The following is a 16,002-nucleotide window of genomic DNA, read 5'->3' as shown; positions in this document are numbered from 1 at the left end:
GTCCAGTTAGGAATTTACCACGATTAGAACTAACACGAGCAAATGCAAGACCTCCTGAATTGCAAATGCTTGTTTATTATATTAGGTCCCGAGGGACTGGGTCCCCGGGGCCTAATACGTTTCGGAAAGGGGCAAAGCAGCCCCCTTCCTCTTTCATGTTTTGTTTGGCCCTAGAGATGGGATCCTCTGGACCTGAGAAGGCTCAGGGATTGGGGCTTTGCACTGCTGCTCCCCTTTAAAAAAATATATATATTTAGCCCCAAGGCATGGGGTCCCAGGGCCTAATAAGGCTCAGAGAGGGGGACGTGTTACCCCCTCCCGCTTTTTTTTTCTTTTTTTTCTAACATTTGGCCTCAGGACCCAATACGTTTTGGGGAGGGGGCTGTGTGCCCCATCCCCTTTTTCAGTGTATTTGGCCTTCAGGAACGGGATTTCCTGGGCCTATTAAGATTCAGAGTTGTGGGGGCTGCATGCCCCCCCCCCCTCCCTTTAGAATTTGGTCCCGGTGAATGGAGCCCTGGGGCCTATGAAGGCATTGGGGGAGTGGGGCAGGACGCACAGCTGCTTGCCCCTTTTAAAAAAAAAATGTTTTTGGCCCCAAGGGTTGGGGCTCCAGGGCCTATTAGGGCTTGGGGAGGGTGGATCCACTCCCCTGTTTAATTGCAATTGGCCCCAGGGGTGGGGCCCTCGGGCCTTATAAGGCTTGGAGAGTGGGGTCAAATGGCTCCCTCCCCTTTTTATTGGATCTGACCCCGGGGAATGGAGTCCTCAGGGCCAATTAAGGGTCAAGGAGGGGGGCTGAACGGCCCTTTTCCCCATGAGGTACCCAGGGCCAGAAGGCCAACCCTATGCACCCCAGGCCAGAAGGTCAAACCTATGCAGCGGAAGGAGGTGCCCTATGTATGGTTGTCACCCTGCTGGGGTTTCAGACAGAGCTTGGCAGCAGGCCAAGCCCTGTGGCCAGTCCTCTGTTGCACACAGCCAAAGGCTGAGCGTAGCATGGGGTTGACTCACTGTTGAGAGTTCGAAGCAGGGCCTGGCTTGAAGACAGGCTCTCTGGTGGACCCCACGCCGTGTAAGCATGGAGTTGGCTGTCTGGAGGTGGGGGTGTTGGCGGGGGTGGCAGCCTCCAAGTGGGTTGGCCCTGTGGCCAGCCCCCTGCTGTGCACAGCAAAAGCTGAATGCAGCATCTGGCTGGCTGCCTGTGAGAGGTTTGCTGCAGGTTCTTGTAATAAAATATTGTATATTAAAAAACCCTACAAATTCACAAAAAAACGGATGAAATTAGCACTATAGTTAGGTGTGATTAGAAAGATATGTTTTTGTTTAAACAAAACCTTAAAAATTCACTAAAAAAACAAAGGCTAAAGTAACATTTTAGTTAGGTGAATATGTCAGTGACATCATCAATGTTTTGAAATAAAAGCAAAACACAGAAATTCTCAAGTTATAGTTAGCAGAGCTAAATATAACATAGTAAAAAGAGCTAACTATAACTTGCGCCCCTGCTATGCACTCCTTATGACCTTACATTTTACATCTGATGACATCACTGATGACATAATCCAAGCTTCTTTTGTACACATTATTGTATAAACTAGTATGTCATTAGAGGCCTGGAAGCAAGATACAACTCCCTTAGGTGTAGCTAGCACGCGTTATGTCCAACACAGACCTTACGCAAGACACTTCATGGATAGCCTAATTCGCATTAACAATAAATCACAGATATATAAGGAAACCTTTACTGCACACGGTATTCAATCTGTATGCAAGTATTATGAGAAAAACAGCTTCCTCAAGATACTCAATGTCTGCTCTAAAACTAATGCCCTTTAACAGAACGTCTGTATCTGTATCAAACTCCTTACAATCAATGAACATACATTCAGAAATGAAGTGGATATGAGTTGAAAAGTGGGTACTGTTAACAGTGTTTACTCTATGGAGAGAGTTTATTCTGCACCACATTGTTTGCAAACAGTGAACGTCTCATGAGAAACACACCAAAGACAATTAAAAAAGTATCTACTAAGAACAGTGTTCAATCTATGGAAAACATGTCCAAAGACACTATTCATTAAAAAACTGCAAAGTATGAAGGCACTAAAGGTCATACCACCTACAGGTTTCATACTCTTAAATTCACAGGTAGGCTGTCTTTTGAAGTTAAACGTGTAAATTTACATGGATTAGTATCTGGTGCACACAGTCTTCTGTTATGCAGAAATTCGGTCTAGTAACACAAGGCTACTTACAATACTTAGCATGTAGTATGTAGGTAGAAGATTTTCTACGGAGCCCAAACGAAAACTTGTGTGGAACATGCTGAACACAAGCCGACAAATGTCACCTGCACCTATCGCCACTCTTCAATACAAAGGTTTATACAGGGAGTGCAGAATTATTAGGCAAGTTGTATTTTTGAGGATTAATTTTATTATTGCACAACAACCATGTTCTCAATGAACCCAAAAAACTCATTAATAACAAAACTGAATATTTTTGGAAGTAGTTTTTAGTTTGTTTTTAGTTTTAGCTATGTTAGGGGGATATCTGTGTGTGCAGGTGACTATCACTGTGCATAATTATTAGGCAACTTAACAAAAAAAAATATATACCCATTTCAGTTATTTATCATTACCAGTGAAACCAATATAACATCTCAACATTCACAAATATACATTTCTGACATTCAAAAACAAAACAAAAACAAATCAGTGACCAATATAGCCACCTTTCTTTGCACGGACACTCAAAAGCCTGCCATCCATGGATTCTGTCAGTGTTTTGATCTGTTCACCATCAACATTGCGTGCAGCAGCAACCACAGCCTCCCAGACACTGTTCAGAGAGGTGTACTGTTTTCCCTCCTTGTAAATCTCACATTTGATGATGGACCACAGGTTCTCAATGGGGTTCAGATCAGATGAACAAGGAGGCCATGTCATTAGATTTCCTTCTTTTATACCCTTTCTTGCCAGCCACGCTGTGGAGTACTTGGACGCATGTGATGGAGCATTGTCCTGCATGAAAATCATGTTTTTCTTGAAGGATGCAGACTTCTTCCTGTACCACTGCTTGAAGAAGGTGTCTTCCAGGAACTGGCAGTAGGACTGGGAGTTGAGCTTGACTCCATCCTCAACCCGAAAAGGCCCCACAAGCTCATCTTTGATGATACCAGCCCAAACCAGTACTCCACCTCCACCTTGCTGGCGTCTGAGTCGGACTGGAGCTCTCTGCCCTTTACCAATCCAGCCACGGGCCCATCCATCTGGCCCATCAAGACTCACTCTCATTTCATCAGTCCATAAAACCTTAGAAAAATCAGTCTTGAGATATTTCTTGGCCCAGTCTTGACGTTTCAGCTTGTGTGTCTTGTTCAGTGGTGGTCGTCTTTCAGCCTTTCTTACCTTGGCCATGTCTCTGAGTATTGCACACCTTGTGCTTTTGGGCACTCCAGTGATGTTGCAGCTCTGAAATATGGCCAAACTGGTGGCAAGTGGCATCGTGGCAGCTGCACGCTTGACTTTTCTCAGTTCATGGGCAGTTATTTTGCGCCTTGGTTTTTCCACACGCTTCTTGCGACCCTGTTGACTATTTTGAATGAAACGCTTGATTGTTCGATGATCACGCTTCAGAAGCTTTGCAATTTTAAGAGTGCTGCATCCCTCTGTAAGATATCTCACTATTTTTGACTTTTCTGAGCCTGTCAAGTCCTTCTTTTGACCCATTTTGCCAAAGGAAAGGAAGTTGCCTAATAATTATGCACACCTGATATAGGGTGTTGATGTCATTAGACCACACCCCTTCTCATTACAGAGATGCACATCACCTAATATGCTTAATTGGTAGTAGGCTTTCGAGCCTATACAGCTTGGAGTAAGACAACATGCATAAAGAGGATGATGTGGTCAAAATACTAATTTGCCTAATAATTCTGCACTCCCTGTAATATGCTCAATACGTCTACACACGTTTGATACATAAGGAGCACATGCGTTTAATACTTACACCTATTAGCTGGACACAAGCTGCACAAAATGAGGTAAAACAGTATTAATGTATTTTACTCACCATATGTAAACTATTAAAAAAAAAAACACTAATTGGATGATGTAATCAGTGAAGTCATAAATGATGTCCTAGAACATCTCATGAGTGATGCCATCTATGAGTCCATAAGCAATGCATGTAGGGGGTGCAAGTTATACTTAGCGCTGATAACTATAGCTAGTGAATCTTTGTGTTTTTTTTTTTTAGTTCAAAACATTATTGTTGTGACTGACAAAAATCATATAACTATAAACATACTCTCCTTTTCTTTCATTACAGAGACCATGATGAGAGCTTTGTAATTACAGTTCAGTTCCTTAGTTCATAGGAAAACATGACCACTTTTGATAAATCTGCGGACAAGGTTGAACTTGGATTGGGTGTTGCACATTGGTTGGGACGAGGACCTTCAAGGAGATTCTGAAAGTTACTTTTAGGAACACTCTCCACAGAGACGCTCTACTCATCCACGGCTTACAATGCATTGCAGGCACTGCAGACACAGGCATATGATACAGGTTTAAGAAATGCCCTGCACACGTGGCGTGCACAAAACCTAATGCCGCAATTTACCCAAAGCAGATAGTAAACGTAGCACTTCTTCCACAATGTTCCCTCTTTCCTTCCACACCATTTGGCCCGATGAACATGTTTAGATTGCATTAGCTTATTATTTTCCAGCAAGGTGGCTTAGTGATTCAAAGACTCACTTCTGGCAGGTATGAGTGACCCGCAGATATCCAACTTAGACTTTCATCCTTCTAAGGCTCATGCTTAGCGTACAATTTAATCGGGTAACAGATTTCCCGATGGTTTACAAAGCCCAGAAGTGGTAAAGCTGCATTACAAATGATAGACAAAAAGGTTACATCGCTATTCAGTGCACAGTGCTGCAATGTTCGCTGTAAATATTTACCTTCTACAATAAAATGATTGTATCAATATGCTGGCATGTTCCCAGTAGATGCCAGCATCTTAAGAACCCACTTCGATGGGAAAGTTTCCTTTAAAGGGCAGGCAGGCGTGTTACAAAACGTGAGTTTGTTGAAGAAGTTGTAAGAAAAGCAGTGACTCACATTAAGAATGCACCAACATATTTAAGCACCACATCACACTAACAGTGGTGTAAATGCTAAAAAAAAAAAAAAAAAAGTGGGTAAGTCCTTTAACTCTGAACTCCCCAGGATTTCCCATTAGGTGATTTAGGGCCGTAGAACAGTGTAATGCTTTAATATTTAAACTGAAATGTAAAGTTTTAAAAGACACAAATAGTACCATTTAAACATATACACTTTTATGGTTCGAGTTGTTTTGGGATGCTGGGAAGTATTGTTTGCCATATTTTAAGTACTAAAGGTATCTTTCTATCTGTATACATTTAATGAAAAAAAAAGATCAAATCTAAGTTATTGTTAGGAAAACATCATTCTTTATATACAAACCCAACTTTCTCTGTACAAATAAGAGAAATTATTAAGTTAAGGCTATAATTGAATTTTCTAATTTCCGCAACATTAGTTAGAAGTTACATTTATGAATTTACGCACCACTTTCAATGGACTATATGTTCCACACCACGTAAACGTTCTTCCCACATCAATCGGCACACTACATTAACTGTAACTCACCGTTTCTCAATGCACTGCTAATGCCCTTGCATATTACATAACTGATAGCAGGTGAATTCATAGCAGTCATAATAAAATGTATGATACTTGAAATGATATAACTAAGAACACAATGCATGGTAGAGTGGCCATTTAGAAAATCTGTGCACTATGCCTAAATAAGGAAAAATACATGGTAGCATTCTCATCATGAATAGATCGTCTCTAGTTGCTGTGTTAACTAGGGTTTAAAGTGAGAGTTTAGAGTCCACTATCAAAAGAAGGGATTTTGCTTCCTTCATTGTAATTTGAGGCAGTATTCATTCCGAGAGGCCATGGGGACATGGGGACATAGCGTTCTAATAGTCTCGCAAGGTCAGAATATTCATTTTTTCATCTTCTGCCAACAGAAAGTCCGAAGGTTATCAGAGTTTTAATATGTTCCGAGTACCATGGGCACTGGTACAGCAGGTGAACTTAAAGGAGTTGATATTGTCCCAAAATGTTGGCAGGTGTACATTAAAGAGGAGAGAAGTAATCTTTGAGCAACAACTACTAGAGAGGTGAATGACAATGAGCAGTTGACTGTGAATGTAAATTTGGGCTCTGACTGCAGGTAGGATTTTACCTGTATTGAATTGATTGCTCTTCTTAAATATAGAGGGCCAAATGTTATGGGTAAAGACCAAATTTGAAAATCTAATGTCTACTAACCTATGAAAGAAGACGACCTTTACTCAGGTGAGATCTTTACAGAGTGCACTAAGAAGCCATAAGCACTTCTAAACTAAATATTTGCTTAATCCAGAAAGGACAGAGCCAGAAGTAATGCAGTGTAAACAAGCATTTGCAATGCAATTGGTCTCGTTTTTGCTCGAGTTAGAACTATTAGAGTTGTAAATTCGTAACTGGACTTTTCTTGCCACATAAATTGAAAATGAAAAGTAAAACAGTTGATAGAAGCAAGCCGATTCAAAGCGCCACCGCCGCTATGAGAGTGTGTGCAAGAGTTATTGGCTCCCTCCGTAAATATCGAGAAAGGAACGCGGCTGGGATGAAAGGCAAACCGGAGGAGGAGCCATCACACGCTGTAACAGAAGGAAGCATGATGTAGTGTAATGGCCAACAGAAATGTTCACTTAGTTAAACCACCTGAGGAGGGAACTCAGCACGTAAAAGAGGGACATGTCAAAAAATGCACCAATAAAAATGAAGTATTTAAGACAAGCACAACAAAGAATGAATGGCAGGAGTGGGTGTGGTTAAAAGCCCACAGAGAGATTACAACAGGCTAGAGCACTTACGTGCTCGACCCTAAAAAGTCATAATTGTAGCTGTAAATGCATTTCAATATACATGTGTTGTGCGTGTGTATATGAGAGTATGTAGTTGCTTGTGATATTAGCTACACTGTATGAAAAATTTCCACCTAGTGACCTGAGCCCCTGACAACACATTATTATTTATGGTGCCGCCCTATGTATAAGGGGCCTTCCGTACCCCCTGTCATAATTACTTGCATTTTGTTAGCATCCACATTATGATGGCCAACCTAAGGATTATGTTAGTCCTGGTATAGTGGTGGCTATTCCTGGCATAGGATGCGCAGCCTGGAACTTTACGTTTAAACATAATCATGAAGGGCAGACTCTAGCCATGTAACAGTAGTAAATGCAAGTCTAAGTATGTGATGAAAATAACATGCTGGTTGGCCAACAAACATGTATTAGAAAATTAAAGCCTTGTATTTCAGTTAAACATTCTTTCTTCGTGAAATCGACAAAATCGTGTTTTGGGTAATTGAGTTTTTCTAACAATATTTACAAATGTATATGTTTTAATTTACTCGCAAGCTAGCCTACAGGAACAAAACTGATTTTTTTTTCAAATATATAATTAAATACACTATTTGAGTGATGATAACTACTTCTCTTCAATATCTGAGCCTGTACGTCTATGGCCCATGTCTGCTGCCCGAATATATAAGGTTTATGTAACTGGAAGGATAGCACTGCTGCTTAAGACTGGAAAGTGTGTACAACTCTGCTGTCTACTGGCCGAGCTTGTGAGATTTATGATTTTTTTTTTTTTTTTCCCACCTTACCACTTCAATGCAATTCTCAGTCAGAACATTCAACTATCTCCTTGGACGAGATGAGGGAAAAACAGTAAAGGACATGAAATGCAGACATGGAGAAAAAGTAAATAAAATATTGGTCTCTATTACAGATTTTTATATGGAAACTGTGCTGAAAAATGCATCATTGTGCGGAAAAATGCATCATTATGCCACTGCTTTCTAAAAATGATCTTGCAGAGGTTGAACATCCAACAACCCTGGGTAGGGTCAGGCTTGGCTGGAAATTCATCAACGTATGAAGGTGTGAGAAATTAGGTTTTTGGTTGAGGGGGTGAAACCTTACTTGAGCTCAACGACCATAATCCCTTGTCAGGGTGAACCACAAAATGTCACTAACTTAACCTTAGGTTAACCTTCTGGTAGCTTGGTACAAGGCAGTCAGGAATAACACTAGGAAGCAATGTGTGAAGTATTTATGCATCACTTAAACAGTAATAAGGTGACAACTCAACACAAGAAAAATCTCACAGTAATTAGAAAAAATAAAGTCAGATTTAATACATTATTGAACACCAATCAGTAGAACCCAGAAATTTAAAAATGTAAGTAGGTATAGGTCAAAAAAGCACAAAGTTCCATTCATGGTCATCTGGTCATGCTAGACGGGGGGGGGGGGGGGAAGTTAGACGTTTGCGATGGAGCATAGGCTAGATAAAGAGATTAGGTTAGCCTGCTGAAAAAGTTACCTTCTCAAAGCCCAGCATGCAAGTGTCCAGTTCACAATGGAGGAGGCTGAATGAGCAGGGAGCGTCACGGAAAGTCGTCTCTGTGATGTTAAGATCCCGTTGGGCATAGTGGATGATTGTCACTGCAGCTTAAAGATCTTGTTGCGTTGGTGGTCCCCGAGAGATGTTGATGTTATAGCATGAACTGCAGATGTTGTGTTGCTGGTGGTTGTTGTGGCGCAAAAAGTCTGGTCCACTATAACTTCGCAATGGCAGTCGTCAAGGCCAACAAGATCTTCACCCGTTCGTTGCCACGAAGACCCCAAAATGTCAGGATTTCTCATTTTCTTCACAGGAGGAGCTCAAGTTATGTCAGTCAAGTGTCCAGGACCACTGGGAGGCATACCTTGGGATCAGGAACTTACTCTAACAGAGGTCAGCAGGACTCCGGCAGGTCCAGTAGGGCAGTCTGCTAGCAGCAAGGCTGCCTTCAGGTAGTAACCATAGGTCAAGGAGTGTCCTGAATAATGGGCTTCACGCTCCAATATTTATACCTGATGCCAGCTTTGAGGGCAGAGAAACCTCAAGACTCCCACACCTCTACCCTCCCCACACACACCAATGGTTCTGGAATTCCCTTCCTCCCTACCCTGGGTCCAAGGACATCTGATGGTGACAAAAGGCTAGAGTGCCTTTTTTTTTTTTTTTAGAGCAGGAGGCAGCCCCTATTGAAGTGCAAGTGTGGTTGGTGACAGCTCTGCCCCCATCCATCTTCTCAAGATGGCCCATCCTATCAACACCCAGTACATCTCTGCAACATTATCTGTGAGGAATATGCAGAGGTCAATTGCCAACTACACCTAGCCATGTAACCAGGATACAGGCTGCAGGCACCAAATGGTTAGGACAAGAAAACAGGAACGTTATAAAAGTGGCATTTGCAGAACTGTGACGTGAAATTCAACGTTACCATTGAAGAGGATTTTACATTACAATTCTCTAGAGACCAAACATGATATTTCTATCTGCTCTCAAGCCAAAGTTAGCACTTATAAAATGTAATAAGGAACCGAATGTTATACTATGGGAGAGGTAGGTCTTGCAGTAGTGAAAAACACATTTAAGATTTTTTCACTACTCGGACGTGTAAAACTTAAAAGTACAAGGTGAACTTTTTTAACACAATGCACTCTGCTCTATGAGCTGTTTCGGACCTACCCCTGGGGTGACATATGCATACAAAAGGAAGAATAAGGGCAAGTTATTTGCCAGGTCAAAATGGTATTTAAAAATGCAAACCGGCTGCAATGGCAGTCCCGAGAAATGTTTAAAGGGCTACTACAGTGTTGCCAACCCACTAGTAGCATTTAACTTACAGGCCCTGGGTATATGTAGTACCACTCTATTAGGGTCTTATAAGTAAATTAATGGTGCCAATTGGGTGAAAACCAATTGTACCATGTTTAAAGGACAGAGCACAAGCACTTTGGCACTAGTTAGCAGTTTTAAAGTGCACAGAGTCCTAAAAGCCAACAAAACAGCTTTAAAACACAAAAAGGGTGAAGGTAAAGCGTTTGGGGTAAAACTGCAGAGTAGGCCAATTCCAACAGATGGGCTAAGTGGCTGCACTCCTGGTGCAGCCCTGGCAGGTATGTACTGCCCCTCAACACTTCTAAAGATCAACAGCCAATACTTTCGAAAAAATTCTGATAAACTACCTTGTAGCCTTTTTCAATTAACCAGTCTAAGAATACATCTATACTAAGGGCAGGCCAACAGATTTCATAAGTTGGTAAAATTATTGTTTTAGGAAACACACTGGAAATTGTGTTTTGCTACAGTGCAAACATAAGAGCTAATCTCCCTTTTACTCAATATAAGAACAACTTCTCTCTCGAACTCCAGCTGAGTGACTGCAGCAGCGACCCCTTCCCTCAGCGACGTAAAAGCTTTTATATACTAAGGCCTGTGCTTTCATGCAATGTGGCATTAAGTGATAAAACAAAAACAACCTTTAAAGAGTGATCTTTAGTCATGAACTGACAAAAAATAGCTATAGCTGTGCTTTTACATGCAAGCTGGGAAGGGCCAGGTGCATCGCAGTCTTTGGGCGTGGGTGCTTTGAGGAGAAGAATGAGCACAAGATCTTGAAAGCATATGCACTCTTATGAAGTGCTGAAGGAAAAAGAAAAAACGAGTTCCTTGAATATGAGCAGTGAAAGCATAGAAATTATCAAATCACTCAAAAGAATAGCAAAGAGGCTTTGCTCCAGGGGAGGGACAAACACTAACAAAGGAACGCAGGCCACTGAATAAGAAGCAAGTAAATGAGAGACAATCAAGCCAACTAGTGGTAAGAAACGGGTCGGCTGTAAGCTCACAGTACATTGTTGATAAAGTCCACAAAAAGCCCTACACAAACAGTCACCGAAAAGCTGTCTTGTAAGCTAGAGCTAAGAAATTCCCTCATTGTAAGCAGTGGAAGGGAACTAGTTATCCAATCTAAAGGACAGCAAAAAGCTATGCTCCTTGGGTGGAAGAAACCAAGAAAACTAAGAAAAATCATTGAAGAAGCAAGAAAATGAGATTGACAAGAAAGTCAACCACGATAAGCAAAGGGCTGGCCCAGAGCAATAAGTACTTTGGCAAGAGACACCTGAAGCTGTCTGCATTTGAGCCCTAAGAATGGCAGGTCCAGTCAGACCCAATTACTATTATTGAAAGTATGGAAGCAGTCACTAGCAGTGCCCAGGGTGACTAATGGTATGAGGCTCTTTCTTCTCTGAGCTCTTCAAGGCTGCACAAGTTCCTTGTGTAGCAGAGAGGTGTCCTGTAGCCTAATGAGCACAGAACAAACTCTCCTGTGATTCACTCAGATAAGATGAATAACAAACTTTATTAGAAGACCTTGAAGTGACAATGACAACTGTACTTTCTAAAATCTGAAGCCACAGCAGCCCCCAGTGTGAGGTCAGGGTGCTTTAGCATCAAACACTGAGCGCATCGGTTGGAAAAGCGCCAGTGCTAATCAGAGTAAAAATATTTACTGTCTGGTTCCCCTCAGAGTTATGCACTCAAAATACTCAAGCGAAACTTTGTGATATCACAACTCACATCTGAGCCTTTTTAGCTGCTGAATTTCCTTGCTAGGGGCTCTTTGGGGAAAAAAAACATCAAAAAGTATTTCTTTCTACTGTCTTTTGCCTCCCTTATTACTTCAGGTATTCTTATGGTCGTGTTCTATGTTTGTCTTTTTTTATAAGATATTTCACTATATTTTTATTTGGATATTTTTATTCTGGCATGTCAATTCCATCACTTATTTTCTCCAAAATTCCTACATAAAACTCAAATTGCACAGTGCCATTGTTCTTTCAGGATAGGAAAAGCGCTATATAAAAAAAAAAAAAAAAAAAAAATAGAAAGACGCTCTGCGTAAAAGCTCCTATGAACACAAACACTTAAAGCAGTTTGAGAGGACAGACAAGGGTGCATTTCCATCTTCATAATGAAAATGGTATGATCATTTTTGTTTTATCAATTTTGCTTTGTTTGATAATTTTTGTTTGTAATTGCACGATATTCTCCATCCAAATATGTGAAATCAGCTTGGATGCTACTCAGGTGACATGAAACTTCAGTGGAGGTAGTTTATTCAGACATACAATTGTTTTCCCACTTTGTTGAACTGCTGCAGCACAAAAACAAAAATAAATGCAAACCACCATGTACTTCGACCAATATTTAAACAGCCAAGCTAACAGGAGTCTCCAGGTCCTCGATTCCCATGTGGCCTCATTACCGTCACCATACTGGCCTAATGTCCAGGCAGATCAGTAAGTAAAGGAAACAGTTGCACAAAATAATACACCCTTAAACCTCCTATAAAGAGGACAAAAGAAGCTATACTTCCTGATGAAGACCCCCTACTGAGATGCAGAAGTACCAAGCAATAAATCTTTTCACTGATGACCTGTGTTACCTTCAGCACTCCACTACCAGAACTAAACCTGAAAATTCACATCATTCATTATTTGGCCCCTTTTCATGGGGTCCAGCCCAGCTGATCCACAAATTTTAATAGTGACTTATATTGTAACGTTTGTTTGTGCTTTCCAAAACCATTGTCCCAGAACAGTGAACCAAGTTCTCCAGAGCTCCAAGCTCACAAGAGTTAAATCCTGCCAGCCATACAAGTCATCCTCACAAGCCCAATGCCATCTACAGTGTCCAGGAACTCTCAGTGACATGATTTTAAAAACGCACTGGCACAGCCAATATGACAGCCTTGGCAAGCTGGTGCAAAGGTTTTTTTATTATTTTTAACAGACAACAAAAAGAAAACAGAAGGAAACATCACATCGTGGACCGATGAAAGGAAGCTTCTGAGAGGGAGTCAGGTGTGACCTTGGCACGTTTAAAGTGAACCCCAGCGAATGCAGGAGGCCTGCCGTAGTCTGAAGGTGGGTGACGAGAGGCTGGTGCGTAGAAGCCTTCAACATCCAATCATTGAGGTAGGGAAAGACTGAAAGCCCTAACCTGCGCAGATGAGCTGCTACCATCGCCAACACCTTGGTGAACACCCGAGGGGCACTGGTGAGGCCGAAAGAGCATGGTAAACAAAGTGCTCATGGCCCACCTTAAATCGCAAGTAACGCCTGTGGGCAGGCATGATGGGGATTTGAAAATACCCATTATGCAAGTCCAACGCTACCACCCATTCTCCTTGGTCTAGGGCAGACAAGACCTGAGCCAGAGTGAGCATCTTGAATTTCTCCTTTTTGAGGAAGAGATTGACGTCCCTTAAATCCAAGATAGGGCGAAGACCCTAGTTCTTTTGTGGAATCAGAAACTAACGGGAATAACAACCACTGCCTACTTATGACATTGGGACCCTTTCTATGGCTCCTTTGGCCAAGAGAACCATAACTTCCTCGTGGAGCAAGATTAAATGATCCGCCATCAGCCATTCTTTCAATTGAGGGTTATAAGGAGGGAAAGACTGGAAGTGGAGGGAATAGCCCTTCTGTATGTATGATCTGAAAGACCCATTTGTCCGTTGTTATGGACTGCCAGTGAGGAAGAAGAAATCGAATCCTCCCTCCAACTGGACGAATATGGTCTTGCAGAACCACACTAGGAGGGCTTGGGTGTTGCGGGGGTGGGTGGGGGCTGGGTAGTGGCCCACCTCTGGCTAGACCCTCTGGGGCTGAAGGTACCACAACCTTGACCTCGCACTGGATGCTGGGAAGATGGAGGACAGTGGCTGACCTGCAGGTGGCGTGGTACCCCGCCCCTTCCGAAGCCTCGATTAAAGGGGTGAAAGGCAGGCTGCTGGCGAGCGGGTACCAACAGGCCCAAGGATCTGGACTTAGCTGGATAGTCCTTGAACTGCTCAAGCACCGAGTGTGCCTTTTCTCCAAAAAGGTGATCCATTGAAGGGCATGTCCATCAGATTTGCCTGGACATCCCCCGAAAAGCCAGTGGTACGAAGCCAGGACCTGGGGCAGCAACTGTGCAACCGTATCCCATAAAGCATGGGAAAAACGGACCAATAGGCACGAGGTGTTTACAGACCTCAATGCCAGGCTGGAGGAAGAAAACATCTTCTTCCCAAGTTGGCCCAGCATCTTGGATTCCCTATCCGGGGGAGCGGAAGGGATGGCACTATGGAAAGTGGAGGCTTGGACCACCAAGCTCTCCGGGGTGGGGTGTTGGGTGAGGAAATTAGGGTCTATAGAAACTGGTCGATTGCGACGGCCAATTGTCATATTTACAGGAGCCCCTGTGCTGGGTTTGGACCATGAACCCAGCAGGACATCAGTAAGGGTCTCATTGAAGGGTAACATCAGCTCTGATGTAGCAACCCCCGGCTGAAGCACTTCTGTCAGGATGTTGGTCCTGACTGGCACCATAGGCAAGTCTAGGTCCAAGACCACAGCTGCTCGACGCACCACCACAGAATATGACACTCCCTCCTCCATAGCCACAGAAGGAGGTGAGAGCATACCAAAATCTGGCAAAGTATCCAGTCCACTGGCTTCCCTTAGATCCTCATTCCAGTCCCGATCCTCTAATCCATACTCTAAAGGGTCCTAAGACCCCTCCCATTCCTCACCTGTGCCTGGCTGTTCAAAATAAGCCTCAGGCACTGATCTAGGCTGTGCCTGCGCTGTCGAAGTCTGAATCTACGTCATACGACATCGTTCCGGCTCTGGATCATCTGGAATGAGGATGTGGCTCACACCACTGGTGGGCGCCAGTGGTGGGGGGAGCGTCGACGTCGGAACTGGTGCCAGAGGAGGCCGCCTGTGTGGACCCGGTGTGGGTCTGATCCAATATTAAATCCCAAGGTCCCAAACACTGCCTAGGATGAAGCCGCCAGCGTCAAACCCGACGGGGTCCCTTCTGACCCTGTGGGGTCCTAAAACCTACCCGCAGGGGCAGCCTGCTCAAAAGCGAGGCGCACGGCTTCGTAGAATTCTTTAATTTGAGCGGTGGTCGCTCTGGCTCCCGGATAATGGGGGGGGGGGGGGGGGGGGGGGGGGTGGGCAAGGATGTGAAGTCAGCCCTGGCATCAGCTCCGCGGAACCATGCTTGTAATGTTGATGTTTCTGTGATCTCTTGTCAGCCAACAGGCATGGCAAAGTTGAAGTCCGCTTGGATGACTTCTTCTTGTGCCTCTTCCCCGAGGATCTTGAGTGTGAAGAAGAGGACTTGGGGCTCCTGGAGTGGTACCGCAACATCCTCCTCGAGCTGGACCGTGACCTCCTAGGAGTCCCGCCAACCGAAGTCGACTGCCAGGCCACCATGAGCTTCAGTGACTGCTCTCTCAACACCTTTGGGTCATGGCCCGGCAGTCGGAGCACAACTTCACGTCGTGGTCTCTGTTGAGGCTCTAGAGACATACCTGGAAGGGGTCCATCACCGACATGGCACGATGGCAGGTGACACATGGCTTAAACCCCATCTTCCTCGATGACATCCTCGCACAGACATGCAAATTCTTCGACAAAATGGTTGAAAAAAGGCAGAGGGTAGCTCGATCCCAGACCTGCACTTAACCGGCGCAAAATGAAAAGAACAAAGGTAAAAGAACTGACGTATGTGCGCCGGGGTGGTGCCTTTATAGGTGACTGACATCACAGACGGCTCCAACGACGCTGAAGATGCCACATGGAGCTGAGCGACACATGCGGATCTAAACGATGCCACCCGACGGCACGCGCAGGGTATTGCTCAGCAAAAAATTCCAGATTTGAAGATGAGGCCAAGGAATTCAAAGGTAAGGAATCTGCCGCTAGAAGTCTCTACCAGATACCAGTCCATCGTCACCTCTGACCCCTTGGAGCGTGGGGAGAGAAGGAAATTTCAGAACCAGATGAGGGTGGGGAAAGTCGAGAAGGTTCTTCCACTTCAAAGCTGGCACCAGGTATAAATATTGGACTCTCAGACCACATCTCCAGTACACTCCTGGACCTGTAAATATTACAGAAGGAGGACTGCCTTGCTTTCTGAGAAAGAAGACTGAACG

At 43.6% G+C, this 16,002-nt stretch overlaps 1 protein-coding gene and 1 long non-coding RNA gene across 6 annotated transcripts in view; one reads left to right on the top strand and one right to left on the bottom strand.

Moving 5' to 3' along the window:
- LOC138286974 (uncharacterized) overlaps positions 1-7,826 on the top strand; it is a 54,522-nt gene extending 46,696 nt beyond the window's left edge. The window contains exon 3 of the long non-coding RNA XR_011202167.1: positions 7,788-7,826. This is a non-coding gene — a long non-coding RNA (uncharacterized lncRNA). The remainder of the gene's footprint in view (positions 1-7,787) is intronic.
- Positions 1-16,002, bottom strand: part of CDC42SE2 (CDC42 small effector 2) — a 301,018-nt gene that overhangs the window by 48,626 nt on the left and 236,390 nt on the right. The window lies entirely within an intron of this gene.

The sequence above is a fragment of the Pleurodeles waltl genome, chromosome 1_1 (genome assembly GCF_031143425.1).
Source record: "Pleurodeles waltl isolate 20211129_DDA chromosome 1_1, aPleWal1.hap1.20221129, whole genome shotgun sequence".
NCBI classification, from domain to species: domain Eukaryota; kingdom Metazoa; phylum Chordata; class Amphibia; order Caudata; family Salamandridae; genus Pleurodeles; species Pleurodeles waltl.
Note: the sequence above shows the minus strand (reverse complement) of the source record. Positions and strands in the feature narration are given on the sequence as shown.